The 15,997-nt window shown below is 47.6% G+C and overlaps 11 non-coding genes across 11 annotated transcripts; all 11 read right to left on the reverse strand.

Moving 5' to 3' along the window:
• Positions 1-877: 877 nt before the first annotated feature.
• LOC142726200 (U2 spliceosomal RNA) lies at positions 878-1,068 on the reverse strand. Its single transcript, XR_012876685.1, has one exon. It is a non-coding gene; the product is annotated as a U2 spliceosomal RNA (small nuclear RNA).
• Positions 1,069-2,372: 1,304 nt separating this feature from the next.
• LOC142726201 (U2 spliceosomal RNA) lies at positions 2,373-2,563 on the reverse strand. Its single transcript, XR_012876686.1, has one exon. It is a non-coding gene; the product is annotated as a U2 spliceosomal RNA (small nuclear RNA).
• A 1,304-nt stretch (positions 2,564-3,867) lies between these two features.
• On the reverse strand, positions 3,868-4,058 carry LOC142726202 (U2 spliceosomal RNA). The gene has a single exon (XR_012876687.1). It is a non-coding gene; the product is annotated as a U2 spliceosomal RNA (small nuclear RNA).
• Positions 4,059-5,346: 1,288 nt separating this feature from the next.
• Positions 5,347-5,537, reverse strand: LOC142726203 (U2 spliceosomal RNA). The gene has a single exon (XR_012876688.1). It is a non-coding gene; the product is annotated as a U2 spliceosomal RNA (small nuclear RNA).
• Positions 5,538-6,825: 1,288 nt separating this feature from the next.
• On the reverse strand, positions 6,826-7,016 carry LOC142726204 (U2 spliceosomal RNA). The gene has a single exon (XR_012876689.1). It is a non-coding gene; the product is annotated as a U2 spliceosomal RNA (small nuclear RNA).
• A 1,280-nt stretch (positions 7,017-8,296) lies between these two features.
• On the reverse strand, positions 8,297-8,487 carry LOC142726205 (U2 spliceosomal RNA). Its single transcript, XR_012876690.1, has one exon. It is a non-coding gene; the product is annotated as a U2 spliceosomal RNA (small nuclear RNA).
• A 1,292-nt stretch (positions 8,488-9,779) lies between these two features.
• Positions 9,780-9,970, reverse strand: LOC142726206 (U2 spliceosomal RNA). The gene has a single exon (XR_012876691.1). It is a non-coding gene; the product is annotated as a U2 spliceosomal RNA (small nuclear RNA).
• A 1,280-nt stretch (positions 9,971-11,250) lies between these two features.
• On the reverse strand, positions 11,251-11,441 carry LOC142726208 (U2 spliceosomal RNA). The gene has a single exon (XR_012876692.1). It is a non-coding gene; the product is annotated as a U2 spliceosomal RNA (small nuclear RNA).
• A 1,288-nt stretch (positions 11,442-12,729) lies between these two features.
• LOC142726209 (U2 spliceosomal RNA) lies at positions 12,730-12,920 on the reverse strand. The gene has a single exon (XR_012876693.1). It is a non-coding gene; the product is annotated as a U2 spliceosomal RNA (small nuclear RNA).
• Positions 12,921-14,212: 1,292 nt separating this feature from the next.
• LOC142726171 (U2 spliceosomal RNA) lies at positions 14,213-14,403 on the reverse strand. The gene has a single exon (XR_012876660.1). It is a non-coding gene; the product is annotated as a U2 spliceosomal RNA (small nuclear RNA).
• Positions 14,404-15,683: 1,280 nt separating this feature from the next.
• On the reverse strand, positions 15,684-15,874 carry LOC142726210 (U2 spliceosomal RNA). The gene has a single exon (XR_012876694.1). It is a non-coding gene; the product is annotated as a U2 spliceosomal RNA (small nuclear RNA).
• Positions 15,875-15,997: the final 123 nt, after the last annotated feature.

A 15,997-nucleotide genomic window follows, 5' to 3' on the forward strand; every position in this document is an offset into this window, starting at 1 on the left:
TGATGTCAGAAAGCTGGCTCTGGAATCCTGAGGGCTCCACTATGACACGTGCAAAGTTCCGTCTGAACTTTATATAAGACGGTGAGGCTCAGTCAGTCGCTCAGTGTTGCCTGAGAGGGCAACACTGCAACAGCCGGCCGCCAGGCTGTCTTTTTTTTGCACAGCTAGTTGCCTCCAGGAGGCCACAAGAGGGAGACAAGGGACTGCAAAATGGAAAATAGGCATCCACCAACTTTACAGACAACTTCTCCTTGCTCCTACAACCTCCATCCTTGCACAGTTTGTTATTCTTCTAGGTAACATAGTAACAAATCCAAATTGCTGCTCTCTTTGTAGGCAAGCAAGGCTTTGTTGCAACTGCAATTCTTACTTCTTCTTGAAATGTAGGGACGACAGTACATTCCATCACATCCATCTAGTGTACACAGGTAGGTCCATTGTGGCGAGCAGGCGAGCGGGCGGGCTGCTTTATTGGCTGTTTGCTGTTCCCCTACTCCACTCCACTATTTGACTGTTGTGCTGCATCAATCAATCAATCAATCAATCAATCAATCAATCAATCAATCAATCAATCAATCAGTGGCTGGCTCAGGTGCAGCTCTTTAACTTACCTAAAAGGGAGGGCGGAGAGAAGACAAGGAAGGTGAATGAGGTGTTCCAATGTGAAATGCCGGAAACACAGAAACACAGACGACACACAACAAGAGGTGGCAATCTATTCATTAATTGCATTTAATCAATGAGCTCATTATCACTCATGCATTGTCCAACAGGTGTTGAAATAATGGGATTAAAAGGGGAGATCCCTTCAGAAAGACAGAAACAATAGCAAAGACAAAAAACACTTTTGGAATCTGCTTTTAGTCAACACATAAGGAAAGGGTGCACCGGTCCTGGAAATACTGCAATACCAGGTCAATGCGTGGAGTGGACAGAGCAAGCTCTATTTCCATCTCCCTGTTCTAAAAATCCATTTAATATATGGTCCCCAGATAGGGGACGTATCAGATATTAAACTGATAAGAACAGATACTACACTTGATCTTAGCCAAAAGGCCGAGAAGCGATAACCCGAACGGGCCGCGCGTTGCCCGAGCCTGCCCGATACTGCTGTTCAGCCCTTGCAGCGATTCAGCCTACTTCTAGGCAATTCCATGGGGCCCTGCAGGCTCACACACTCACAGCTACACGGGAGGTGAATAAAGGCCGGAGAGGAAGCCAGACAGGATTTGCTTCTTTTGCTTGCACCACAATGCAGTGCTGAAAGAGGAGGAATCTACATAAAAACGCCTTCCTGGCAACGCCCAAATGCCCTGCTGCCATGCAGATAAACACTGGCAGCGGCAGCAAGTGCATGCCCACAGCCACCCCTTGTTCCTTCACACCTTGTATCAGCTGTAATCCAGTCCAGTCCAGTGCTGCCTGCTGAGCAGCACTGACCAACACTGCCTGGGCCCAGGCTTTTATCTCTGAGGCCCCATTATGATGTCAGAAAGCTGGCTCTGGAATCCTGAGGGCTCCACTATGACACGTGCAAAGTTCCGTCTGAACTTTATATAAGACGGTGAGGCTCAGTCAGTCACTCAGTGTTGCCTGAGAGGGCAACACTGCAACAGCCGGCCGCCAGGCTGTCTTTTTTTTGCACAGCTAGTTGCCTCCAGGAGGCCACAAGAGGGAGACAAGGGACTGCAAAATGGAAAATAGGCATCCACCAACTTTACAGACAACTTCTCCTTGCTCCTACAACCTCCATCCTTGCACAGTTTGTTATTCTTCTAGGTAACATAGTAACAAATCCAAATTGCTGCTCTCTTTGTAGGCAAGCAAGGCTTTGTTGCAACTGCAATTCTTACTTCTTCTTGAAATGTAGGGACGACAGTACATTCCATCACATCCATCTAGTGTACACAGGTAGGTCCATTGTGGCGGGCAGGCGAGCGGGCGGGCTGCTTTATTGGCTGTTTGCTGTTCCCCTACTCCACTCCACTATTTGACTGTTGTGCTGCATCAATCAATCAATCAATCAATCAATCAATCAATCAATCAATCAATCAATCAATCAATCAATCAATCAGTGGCTGGCTCAGGTGCAGCTCTTTAACTTACCTAAAAGGGAGGGCGGAGAGAAGACAAGGAAGGTGAATGAGGTGTTCCAATGTGAAATGCCGGAAACACAGAAACACAGACGACACACAACAAGAGGTGGCAATCTATTCATTAATTGCATTTAATCAATGAGCTCATTATCACTCATGCATTGTCCAACAGGTGTTGAAATAATGGGATTAAAAGGGGAGATCCCTTCAGAAAGACAGAAACAATAGCAAAGACAAAAAACACTTTTGGAATCTGCTTTTAGTCAACACATAAGGAAAGGGTGCACCGGTCCTGGAAATACTGCAATACCAGGTCAATGCGTGGAGTGGACAGAGCAAGCTCTATTTCCATCTCCCTGTTCTAAAAATCCATTTAATATATGGTCCCCAGATAGGGGACGTATCAGATATTAAACTGATAAGAACAGATACTACACTTGATCTTAGCCAAAAGGCCGAGAAGCGATAACCCGAACGGGCCGCGCGTTGCCCGAGCCTGCCCGATACTGCTGTTCAGCCCTTGCAGCGATTCAGCCTACTTCTAGGCAATTCCATGGGGCCCTGCAGGCTCACACACTCACAGCTACATGGGAGGTGAATAAAGGCCGGAGAGGAAGCCAGACAGGATTTGCTTCTTTTGCTTGCACCACAATGCAGTGCTGAAAGAGGAGGAATCTACATAAAAACGCCTTCCTGGCAACGCCCAAATGCCCTGCTGCCATGCAGATAAACACTGGCAGCGGCAGCAAGTGCATGCCCACAGCCACCCCTTGTTCCTTCACACCTTGTATCAGCTGTAATCCAGTCCAGTCCAGTGCTGCCTGCTGAGCAGCACTGACCAACACTGCCTGGGCCCAGGCTTTTATCTCTGAGGCCCCATTATGATGTCAGAAAGCTGGCTCTGGAATCCTGAGGGCTCCACTATGACACGTGCAAAGTTCCGTCTGAACTTTATATAAGACGGTGAGGCTCAGTCAGTCACTCAGTGTTGCCTGAGAGGGCAACACTGCAACAGCCGGCCGCCAGGCTGTCTTTTTTTTGCACAGCTAGTTGCCTCCAGGAGGCCACAAGAGGGAGACAAGGGACTGCAAAATGGAAAATAGGCATCCACCAACTTTACAGACAACTTCTCCTTGCTCCTACAACCTCCATCCTTGCACAGTTTGTTATTCTTCTAGGTAACATAGTAACAAATCCAAATTGCTGCTCTCTTTGTAGGCAAGCAAGGCTTTGTTGCAACTGCAATTCTTACTTCTTCTTGAAATGTAGGGACGACAGTACATTCCATCACATCCATCTAGTGTACACAGGTAGGTCCATTGTGGCGGGCAGGCGAGCGGGCGGGCTGCTTTATTGGCTGTTTGCTGTTCCCCTACTCCACTCCACTATTTGACTGTTGTGCTGCATCAATCAATCAATCAATCAATCAATCAATCAATCAATCAATCAATCAATCAATCAATCAATCAATCAGTGGCTGGCTCAGGTGCAGCTCTTTAACTTACCTAAAAGGGAGGGCGGAGAGAAGACAAGGAAGGTGAATGAGGTGTTCCAATGTGAAATGCCGGAAACACAGAAACACAGACGACACACAACAAGAGGTGGCAATCTATTCATTAATTGCATTTAATCAATGAGCTCATTATCACTCATGCATTGTCCAACAGGTGTTGAAATAATGGGATTAAAAGGGGAGATCCCTTCAGAAAGACAGAAACAATAGCAAAGACAAAAAACACTTTTGGAATCTGCTTTTAGTCAACACATAAGGAAAGGGTGCACCGGTCCTGGAAATACTGCAATACCAGGTCAATGCGTGGAGTGGACAGAGCAAGCTCTATTTCCATCTCCCTGTTCTAAAAATCCATTTAATATATGGTCCCCAGATAGGGGACGTATCAGATATTAAACTGATAAGAACAGATACTACACTTGATCTTAGCCAAAAGGCCGAGAAGCGATAACCCGAACGGGCCGCGCGTTGCCCGAGCCTGCCCGATACTGCTGTTCAGCCCTTGCAGCGATTCAGCCTACTTCTAGGCAATTCCATGGGGCCCTGCAGGCTCACACACTCACAGCTACACGGGAGGTGAATAAAGGCCGGAGAGGAAGCCAGACAGGATTTGCTTCTTTTGCTTGCACCACAATGCAGTGCTGAAAGAGGAGGAATCTACATAAAAACGCCTTCCTGGCAACGCCCAAATGCCCTGCTGCCATGCAGATAAACACTGGCAGCGGCAGCAAGTGCATGCCCACAGCCACCCCTTGTTCCTTCACACCTTGTATCAGCTGTAATCCAGTCCAGTCCAGTGCTGCCTGCTGAGCAGCACTGACCAACACTGCCTGGGCCCAGGCTTTTATCTCTGAGGCCCCATTATGATGTCAGAAAGCTGGCTCTGGAATCCTGAGGGCTCCACTATGACACGTGCAAAGTTCCGTCTGAACTTTATATAAGACGGTGAGGCTCAGTCAGTCACTCAGTGTTGCCTGAGAGGGCAACACTGCAACAGCCGGCCGCCAGGCTGTCTTTTTTTTGCACAGCTAGTTGCCTCCAGGAGGCCACAAGAGGGAGACAAGGGACTGCAAAATGGAAAATAGGCATCCACCAACTTTACAGACAACTTCTCCTTGCTCCTACAACCTCCATCCTTGCACAGTTTGTTATTCTTCTAGGTAACATAGTAACAAATCCAAATTGCTGCTCTCTTTGTAGGCAAGCAAGGCTTTGTTGCAACTGCAATTCTTACTTCTTCTTGAAATGTAGGGACGACAGTACATTCCATCACATCCATCTAGTGTACACAGGTAGGTCCATTGTGGCGGGCAGGCGAGCGGGCGGGCTGCTTTATTGGCTGTTTGCTGTTCCCCTACTCCACTCCACTATTTGACTGTTGTGCTGCATCAATCAATCAATCAATCAATCAATCAATCAATCAATCAATCAATCAATCAGTGGCTGGCTCAGGTGCAGCTCTTTAACTTACCTAAAAGGGAGGGCGGAGAGAAGACAAGGAAGGTGAATGAGGTGTTCCAATGTGAAATGCCGGAAACACAGAAACACAGACGACACACAACAAGAGGTGGCAATCTATTCATTAATTGCATTTAATCAATGAGCTCATTATCACTCATGCATTGTCCAACAGGTGTTGAAATAATGGGATTAAAAGGGGAGATCCCTTCAGAAAGACAGAAACAATAGCAAAGACAAAAAACACTTTTGGAATCTGCTTTTAGTCAACACATAAGGAAAGGGTGCACCGGTCCTGGAAATACTGCAATACCAGGTCAATGCGTGGAGTGGACAGAGCAAGCTCTATTTCCATCTCCCTGTTCTAAAAATCCATTTAATATATGGTCCCCAGATAGGGGACGTATCAGATATTAAACTGATAAGAACAGATACTACACTTGATCTTAGCCAAAAGGCCGAGAAGCGATAACCCGAACGGGCCGCGCGTTGCCCGAGCCTGCCCGATACTGCTGTTCAGCCCTTGCAGCGATTCAGCCTACTTCTAGGCAATTCCATGGGGCCCTGCAGGCTCACACACTCACAGCTACACGGGAGGTGAATAAAGGCCGGAGAGGAAGCCAGACAGGATTTGCTTCTTTTGCTTGCACCACAATGCAGTGCTGAAAGAGGAGGAATCTACATAAAAACGCCTTCCTGGCAACCCCCAAATGCCCTGCTGCCATGCAGATAAACACTGGCAGCGGCAGCAAGTGCATGCCCACAGCCACCCCTTGTTCCTTCACACCTTGTATCAGCTGTAATCCAGTCCAGTCCAGTGCTGCCTGCTGAGCAGCACTGACCAACACTGCCTGGGCCCAGGCTTTTATCTCTGAGGCCCCATTATGATGTCAGAAAGCTGGCTCTGGAATCCTGAGGGCTCCACTATGACACGTGCAAAGTTCCGTCTGAACTTTATATAAGACGGTGAGGCTCAGTCAGTCACTCAGTGTTGCCTGAGAGGGCAACACTGCAACAGCCGGCCGCCAGGCTGTCTTTTTTTTGCACAGCTAGTTGCCTCCAGGAGGCCACAAGAGGGAGACAAGGGACTGCAAAATGGAAAATAGGCATCCACCAACTTTACAGACAACTTCTCCTTGCTCCTACAACCTCCATCCTTGCACAGTTTGTTATTCTTCTAGGTAACATAGTAACAAATCCAAATTGCTGCTCTCTTTGTAGGCAAGCAAGGCTTTGTTGCAACTGCAATTCTTACTTCTTCTTGAAATGTAGGGACGACAGTACATTCCATCACATCCATCTAGTGTACACAGGTAGGTCCATTGTGGCGGGCAGGCGAGCGGGTGGGCTGCTTTATTGGCTGTTTGCTGTTCCCCTACTCCACTCCACTATTTGACTGTTGTGCTGCATCAATCAATCAATCAATCAATCAATCAATCAATCAATCAATCAATCAATCAGTGGCTGGCTCAGGTGCAGCTCTTTAACTTACCTAAAAGGGAGGGCGGAGAGAAGACAAGGAAGGTGAATGAGGTGTTCCAATGTGAAATGCCGGAAACACAGAAACACAGACGACACACAACAAGAGGTGGCAATCTATTCATTAATTGCATTTAATCAATGAGCTCATTATCACTCATGCATTGTCCAACAGGTGTTGAAATAATGGGATTAAAAGGGGAGATCCCTTCAGAAAGACAGAAACAATAGCAAAGACAAAAAACACTTTTGGAATCTGCTTTTAGTCAACACATAAGGAAAGGGTGCACCGGTCCTGGAAATACTGCAATACCAGGTCAATGCGTGGAGTGGACAGAGCAAGCTCTATTTCCATCTCCCTGTTCTAAAAATCCATTTAATATATGGTCCCCAGATAGGGGACGTATCAGATATTAAACTGATAAGAACAGATACTACACTTGATCTTAGCCAAAAGGCCGAGAAGCGATAACCCGAACGGGCCGCGCGTTGCCCGAGCCTGCCCGATACTGCTGTTCAGCCCTTGCAGCGATTCAGCCTACTTCTAGGCAATTCCATGGGGCCCTGCAGGCTCACACACTCACAGCTACACGGGAGGTGAATAAAGGCCGGAGAGGAAGCCAGACAGGATTTGCTTCTTTTGCTTGCACCACAATGCAGTGCTGAAAGAGGAGGAATCTACATAAAAACGCCTTCCTGGCAACGCCCAAATGCCCTGCTGCCATGCAGATAAACACTGGCAGCGGCAGCAAGTGCATGCCCACAGCCACCCCTTGTTCCTTCACACCTTGTATCAGCTGTAATCCAGTCCAGTCCAGTGCTGCCTGCTGAGCAGCACTGACCAACACTGCCTGGGCCCAGGCTTTTATCTCTGAGGCCCCATTATGATGTCAGAAAGCTGGCTCTGGAATCCTGAGGGCTCCACTATGACACGTGCAAAGTTCCGTCTGAACTTTATATAAGACGGTGAGGCTCAGTCAGTCACTCAGTGTTGCCTGAGAGGGCAACACTGCAACAGCCGGCCGCCAGGCTGTCTTTTTTTTGCACAGCTAGTTGCCTCCAGGAGGCCACAAGAGGGAGACAAGGGACTGCAAAATGGAAAATAGGCATCCACCAACTTTACAGACAACTTCTCCTTGCTCCTACAACCTCCATCCTTGCACAGTTTGTTATTCTTCTAGGTAACATAGTAACAAATCCAAATTGCTGCTCTCTTTGTAGGCAAGCAAGGCTTTGTTGCAACTGCAATTCTTACTTCTTCTTGAAATGTAGGGACGACAGTACATTCCATCACATCCATCTAGTGTACACAGGTAGGTCCATTGTGGCGGGCAGGCGAGCGGGCGGGCTGCTTTATTGGCTGTTTGCTGTTCCCCTACTCCACTCCACTATTTGACTGTTGTGCTGCATCAATCAATCAATCAATCAATCAATCAATCAATCAATCAATCAGTGGCTGGCTCAGGTGCAGCTCTTTAACTTACCTAAAAGGGAGGGCGGAGAGAAGACAAGGAAGGTGAATGAGGTGTTCCAATGTGAAATGCCGGAAACACAGAAACACAGACGACACACAACAAGAGGTGGCAATCTATTCATTAATTGCATTTAATCAATGAGCTCATTATCACTCATGCATTGTCCAACAGGTGTTGAAATAATGGGATTAAAAGGGGAGATCCCTTCAGAAAGACAGAAACAATAGCAAAGACAAAAAACACTTTTGGAATCTGCTTTTAGTCAACACATAAGGAAAGGGTGCACCGGTCCTGGAAATACTGCAATACCAGGTCAATGCGTGGAGTGGACAGAGCAAGCTCTATTTCCATCTCCCTGTTCTAAAAATCCATTTAATATATGGTCCCCAGATAGGGGACGTATCAGATATTAAACTGATAAGAACAGATACTACACTTGATCTTAGCCAAAAGGCCGAGAAGCGATAACCCGAACGGGCCGCGCGTTGCCCGAGCCTGCCCGATACTGCTGTTCAGCCCTTGCAGCGATTCAGCCTACTTCTAGGCAATTCCATGGGGCCCTGCAGGCTCACACACTCACAGCTACACGGGAGGTGAATAAAGGCCGGAGAGGAAGCCAGACAGGATTTCCTTCTTTTGCTTGCACCACAATGCAGTGCTGAAAGAGGAGGAATCTACATAAAAACGCCTTCCTGGCAACGCCCAAATGCCCTGCTGCCATGCAGATAAACACTGGCAGCGGCAGCAAGTGCATGCCCACAGCCACCCCTTGTTCCTTCACACCTTGTATCAGCTGTAATCCAGTCCAGTCCAGTGCTGCCTGCTGAGCAGCACTGACCAACACTGCCTGGGCCCAGGCTTTTACCTCTGAGGCCCCATTATGATGTCAGAAAGCTGGCTCTGGAATCCTGAGGGCTCCACTATGACACGTGCAAAGTTCCGTCTGAACTTTATATAAGACGGTGAGGCTCAGTCAGTCACTCAGTGTTGCCTGAGAGGGCAACACTGCAACAGCCGGCCGCCAGGCTGTCTTTTTTTTGCACAGCTAGTTGCCTCCAGGAGGCCACAAGAGGGAGACAAGGGACTGCAAAATGGAAAATAGGCATCCACCAACTTTACAGACAACTTCTCCTTGCTCCTACAACCTCCATCCTTGCACAGTTTGTTATTCTTCTAGGTAACATAGTAACAAATCCAAATTGCTGCTCTCTTTGTAGGCAAGCAAGGCTTTGTTGCAACTGCAATTCTTACTTCTTCTTGAAATGTAGGGACGACAGTACATTCCATCACATCCATCTAGTGTACACAGGTAGGTCCATTGTGGCGGGCAGGCGAGCGGGCGGGCTGCTTTATTGGCTGTTTGCTGTTCCCCTACTCCACTCCACTATTTGACTGTTGTGCTGCATCAATCAATCAATCAATCAATCAATCAATCAATCAATCAATCAATCAATCAATCAGTGGCTGGCTCAGGTGCAGCTCTTTAACTTACCTAAAAGGGAGGGCGGAGAGAAGACAAGGAAGGTGAATGAGGTGTTCCAATGTGAAATGCCGGAAACACAGAAACACAGACGACACACAACAAGAGGTGGCAATCTATTCATTAATTGCATTTAATCAATGAGCTCATTATCACTCATGCATTGTCCAACAGGTGTTGAAATAATGGGATTAAAAGGGGAGATCCCTTCAGAAAGACAGAAACAATAGCAAAGACAAAAAACACTTTTGGAATCTGCTTTTAGTCAACACATAAGGAAAGGGTGCACCGGTCCTGGAAATACTGCAATACCAGGTCAATGCGTGGAGTGGACAGAGCAAGCTCTATTTCCATCTCCCTGTTCTAAAAATCCATTTAATATATGGTCCCCAGATAGGGGACGTATCAGATATTAAACTGATAAGAACAGATACTACACTTGATCTTAGCCAAAAGGCCGAGAAGCGATAACCCGAACGGGCCGCGCGTTGCCCGAGCCTGCCCGATACTGCTGTTCAGCCCTTGCAGCGATTCAGCCTACTTCTAGGCAATTCCATGGGGCCCTGCAGGCTCACACACTCACAGCTACACGGGAGGTGAATAAAGGCCGGAGAGGAAGCCAGACAGGATTTGCTTCTTTTGCTTGCACCACAATGCAGTGCTGAAAGAGGAGGAATCTACATAAAAACGCCTTCCTGGCAACGCCCAAATGCCCTGCTGCCATGCAGATAAACACTGGCAGCGGCAGCAAGTGCATGCCCACAGCCACCCCTTGTTCCTTCACACCTTGTATCAGCTGTAATCCAGTCCAGTCCAGTGCTGCCTGCTGAGCAGCACTGACCAACACTGCCTGGGCCCAGGCTTTTATCTCTGAGGCCCCATTATGATGTCAGAAAGCTGGCTCTGGAATCCTGAGGGCTCCACTATGACACGTGCAAAGTTCCGTCTGAACTTTATATAAGACGGTGAGGCTCAGTCAGTCACTCAGTGTTGCCTGAGAGGGCAACACTGCAACAGCCGGCCGCCAGGCTGTCTTTTTTTTGCACAGCTAGTTGCCTCCAGGAGGCCACAAGAGGGAGACAAGGGACTGCAAAATGGAAAATAGGCATCCACCAACTTTACAGACAACTTCTCCTTGCTCCTACAACCTCCATCCTTGCACAGTTTGTTATTCTTCTAGGTAACATAGTAACAAATCCAAATTGCTGCTCTCTTTGTAGGCAAGCAAGGCTTTGTTGCAACTGCAATTCTTACTTCTTCTTGAAATGTAGGGACGACAGTACATTCCATCACATCCATCTAGTGTACACAGGTAGGTCCATTGTGGCGGGCAGGCGAGCGGGCGGGCTGCTTTATTGGCTGTTTGCTGTTCCCCTACTCCACTCCACTATTTGACTGTTGTGCTGCATCAATCAATCAATCAATCAATCAATCAATCAATCAATCAATCAGTGGCTGGCTCAGGTGCAGCTCTTTAACTTACCTAAAAGGGATGGCGGAGAGAAGACAAGGAAGGTGAATGAGGTGTTCCAATGTGAAATGCCGGAAACACAGAAACACAGACGACACACAACAAGAGGTGGCAATCTATTCATTAATTGCATTTAATCAATGAGCTCATTATCACTCATGCATTGTCCAACAGGTGTTGAAATAATGGGATTAAAAGGGGAGATCCCTTCAGAAAGACAGAAACAATAGCAAAGACAAAAAACACTTTTGGAATCTGCTTTTAGTCAACACATAAGGAAAGGGTGCACCGGTCCTGGAAATACTGCAATACCAGGTCAATGCGTGGAGTGGACAGAGCAAGCTCTATTTCCATCTCCCTGTTCTAAAAATCCATTTAATATATGGTCCCCAGATAGGGGACGTATCAGATATTAAACTGATAAGAACAGATACTACACTTGATCTTAGCCAAAAGGCCGAGAAGCGATAACCCGAACGGGCCGCGCGTTGCCCGAGCCTGCCCGATACTGCTGTTCAGCCCTTGCAGCGATTCAGCCTACTTCTAGGCAATTCCATGGGGCCCTGCAGGCTCACACACTCACAGCTACACGGGAGGTGAATAAAGGCCGGAGAGGAAGCCAGACAGGATTTGCTTCTTTTGCTTGCACCACAATGCAGTGCTGAAAGAGGAGGAATCTACATAAAAACGCCTTCCTGGCAACGCCCAAATGCCCTGCTGCCATGCAGATAAACACTGGCAGCGGCAGCAAGTGCATGCCCACAGCCACCCCTTGTTCCTTCACACCTTGTATCAGCTGTAATCCAGTCCAGTCCAGTGCTGCCTGCTGAGCAGCACTGACCAACACTGCCTGGGCCCAGGCTTTTATCTCTGAGGCCCCATTATGATGTCAGAAAGCTGGCTCTGGAATCCTGAGGGCTCCACTATGACACGTGCAAAGTTCCGTCTGAACTTTATATAAGACGGTGAGGCTCAGTCAGTCACTCAGTGTTGCCTGAGAGGGCAACACTGCAACAGCCGGCCGCCAGGCTGTCTTTTTTTTGCACAGCTAGTTGCCTCCAGGAGGCCACAAGAGGGAGACAAGGGACTGCAAAATGGAAAATAGGCATCCACCAACTTTACAGACAACTTCTCCTTGCTCCTACAACCTCCATCCTTGCACAGTTTGTTATTCTTCTAGGTAACATAGTAACAAATCCAAATTGCTGCTCTCTTTGTAGGCAAGCAAGGCTTTGTTGCAACTGCAATTCTTACTTCTTCTTGAAATGTAGGGACGACAGTACATTCCATCACATCCATCTAGTGTACACAGGTAGGTCCATTGTGGCGGGCAGGCGAGCGGGCGGGCTGCTTTATTGGCTGTTTGCTGTTCCCCTACTCCACTCCACTATTTGACTGTTGTGCTGCATCAATCAATCAATCAATCAATCAATCAATCAATCAATCAATCAATCAATCAGTGGCTGGCTCAGGTGCAGCTCTTTAACTTACCTAAAAGGGAGGGCGGAGAGAAGACAAGGAAGGTGAATGAGGTGTTCCAATGTGAAATGCCGGAAACACAGAAACACAGACGACACACAACAAGAGGTGGCAATCTATTCATTAATTGCATTTAATCAATGAGCTCATTATCACTCATGCATTGTCCAACAGGTGTTGAAATAATGGGATTAAAAGGGGAGATCCCTTCAGAAAGACAGAAACAATAGCAAAGACAAAAAACACTTTTGGAATCTGCTTTTAGTCAACACATAAGGAAAGGGTGCACCGGTCCTGGAAATACTGCAATACCAGGTCAATGCGTGGAGTGGACAGAGCAAGCTCTATTTCCATCTCCCTGTTCTAAAAATCCATTTAATATATGGTCCCCAGATAGGGGACGTATCAGATATTAAACTGATAAGAACAGATACTACACTTGATCTTAGCCAAAAGGCCGAGAAGCGATAACCCGAACGGGCCGCGCGTTGCCCGAGCCTGCCCGATACTGCTGTTCAGCCCTTGCAGCGATTCAGCCTACTTCTAGGCAATTCCATGGGGCCCTGCAGGCTCACACACTCACAGCTACACGGGAGGTGAATAAAGGCCGGAGAGGAAGCCAGACAGGATTTGCTTCTTTTGCTTGCACCACAATGCAGTGCTGAAAGAGGAGGAATCTACATAAAAACGCCTTCCTGGCAACGCCCAAATGCCCTGCTGCCATGCAGATAAACACTGGCAGCGGCAGCAAGTGCATGCCCACAGCCACCCCTTGTTCCTTCACACCTTGTATCAGCTGTAATCCAGTCCAGTCCAGTGCTGCCTGCTGAGCAGCACTGACCAACACTGCCTGGGCCCAGGCTTTTATCTCTGAGGCCCCATTATGATGTCAGAAAGCTGGCTCTGGAATCCTGAGGGCTCCACTATGACACGTGCAAAGTTCCGTCTGAACTTTATATAAGACGGTGAGGCTCAGTCAGTCACTCAGTGTTGCCTGAGAGGGCAACACTGCAACAGCCGGCCGCCAGGCTGTCTTTTTTTTGCACAGCTAGTTGCCTCCAGGAGGCCACAAGAGGGAGACAAGGGACTGCAAAATGGAAAATAGGCATCCACCAACTTTACAGACAACTTCTCCTTGCTCCTACAACCTCCATCCTTGCACAGTTTGTTATTCTTCTAGGTAACATAGTAACAAATCCAAATTGCTGCTCTCTTTGTAGGCAAGCAAGGCTTTGTTGCAACTGCAATTCTTACTTCTTCTTGAAATGTAGGGACGACAGTACATTCCATCACATCCATCTAGTGTACACAGGTAGGTCCATTGTGGCGGGCAGGCGAGCGGGCGGGCTGCTTTATTGGCTGTTTGCTGTTCCCCTACTCCACTCCACTATTTGACTGTTGTGCTGCATCAATCAATCAATCAATCAATCAATCAATCAATCAATCAATCAATCAATCAATCAGTGGCTGGCTCAGGTGCAGCTCTTTAACTTACCTAAAAGGGAGGGCGGAGAGAAGACAAGGAAGGTGAATGAGGTGTTCCAATGTGAAATGCCGGAAACACAGAAACACAGACGACACACAACAAGAGGTGGCAATCTATTCATTAATTGCATTTAATCAATGAGCTCATTATCACTCATGCATTGTCCAACAGGTGTTGAAATAATGGGATTAAAAGGGGAGATCCCTTCAGAAAGACAGAAACAATAGCAAAGACAAAAAACACTTTTGGAATCTGCTTTTAGTCAACACATAAGGAAAGGGTGCACCGGTCCTGGAAAAACTGCAATACCAGGTCAATGCGTGGAGTGGACAGAGCAAGCTCTATTTCCATCTCCCTGTTCTAAAAATCCATTTAATATATGGTCCCCAGATAGGGGACGTATCAGATATTAAACTGATAAGAACAGATACTACACTTGATCTTAGCCAAAAGGCCGAGAAGCGATAACCCGAACGGGCCGCGCGTTGCCCGAGCCTGCCCGATACTGCTGTTCAGCCCTTGCAGCGATTCAGCCTACTTCTAGGCAATTCCATGGGGCCCTGCAGGCTCACACACTCACAGCTACACGGGAGGTGAATAAAGGCCGGAGAGGAAGCCAGACAGGATTTGCTTCTTTTGCTTGCACCACAATGCAGTGCTGAAAGAGGAGGAATCTACATAAAAACGCCTTCCTGGCAACGCCCAAATGCCCTGCTGCCATGCAGATAAACACTGGCAGCGGCAGCAAGTGCATGCCCACAGCCACCCCTTGTTCCTTCACACCTTGTATCAGCTGTAATCCAGTCCAGTCCAGTGCTGCCTGCTGAGCAGCACTGACCAACACTGCCTGGGCCCAGGCTTTTATCTCTGAGGCCCCATTATGATGTCAGAAAGCTGGCTCTGGAATCCTGAGGGCTCCACTATGACACGTGCAAAGTTCCGTCTGAACTTTATATAAGACGGTGAGGCTCAGTCAGTCACTCAGTGTTGCCTGAGAGGGCAACACTGCAACAGCCGGCCGCCAGGCTGTCTTTTTTTTGCACAGCTAGTTGCCTCCAGGAGGCCACAAGAGGGAGACAAGGGACTGCAAAATGGAAAATAGGCATCCACCAACTTTACAGACAACTTCTCCTTGCTCCTACAACCTCCATCCTTGCACAGTTTGTTATTCTTCTAGGTAACATAGTAACAAATCCAAATTGCTGCTCTCTTTGTAGGCAAGCAAGGCTTTGTTGCAACTGCAATTCTTACTTCTTCTTGAAATGTAGGGACGACAGTACATTCCATCACATCCATCTAGTGTACACAGGTAGGTCCATTGTGGCGAGCAGGCGAGCGGGCGGGCTGCTTTATTGGCTGTTTGCTGTTCCCCTACTCCACTCCACTATTTGACTGTTGTGCTGCATCAATCAATCAATCAATCAATCAATCAATCAATCAATCAATCAGTGGCTGGCTCAGGTGCAGCTCTTTAACTTACCTAAAAGGGAGGGCGGAGAGAAGACAAGGAAGGTGAATGAGGTGTTCCAATGTGAAATGCCGGAAACACAGAAACACAGACGACACACAACAAGAGGTGGCAATCTATTCATTAATTGCATTTAATCAATGAGCTCATTATCACTCATGCATTGTCCAACAGGTGTTGAAATAATGGGATTAAAAGGGGAGATCCCTTCAGAAAGACAGAAACAATAGCAAAGACAAAAAACACTTTTGGAATCTGCTTTTAGTCAACACATAAGGAAAGGGTGCACCGGTCCTGGAAATACTGCAATACCAGGTCAATGCGTGGAGTGGACAGAGCAAGCTCTATTTCCATCTCCCTGTTCTAAAAATCCATTTAATATATGGTCCCCAGATAGGGGACGTATCAGATATTAAACTGATAAGAACAGATACTACACTTGATCTTAGCCAAAAGGCCGAGAAGCGATAACCCGAACGGGCCGCGCGTTGCCCGAGCCTGCCCGATACTGCTGTTCAGCCCTTGCAGCGATTCAGCCTACTTCTAGGCAATTCCATGGGGCCCTGCAGGCTCACACACTCACAGCTACACG

Source organism: Rhinoderma darwinii, unplaced genomic scaffold (genome assembly GCF_050947455.1).
Source record: "Rhinoderma darwinii isolate aRhiDar2 unplaced genomic scaffold, aRhiDar2.hap1 Scaffold_610, whole genome shotgun sequence".
Classification (NCBI taxonomy): Eukaryota; Metazoa; Chordata; class Amphibia; order Anura; family Rhinodermatidae; genus Rhinoderma; species Rhinoderma darwinii.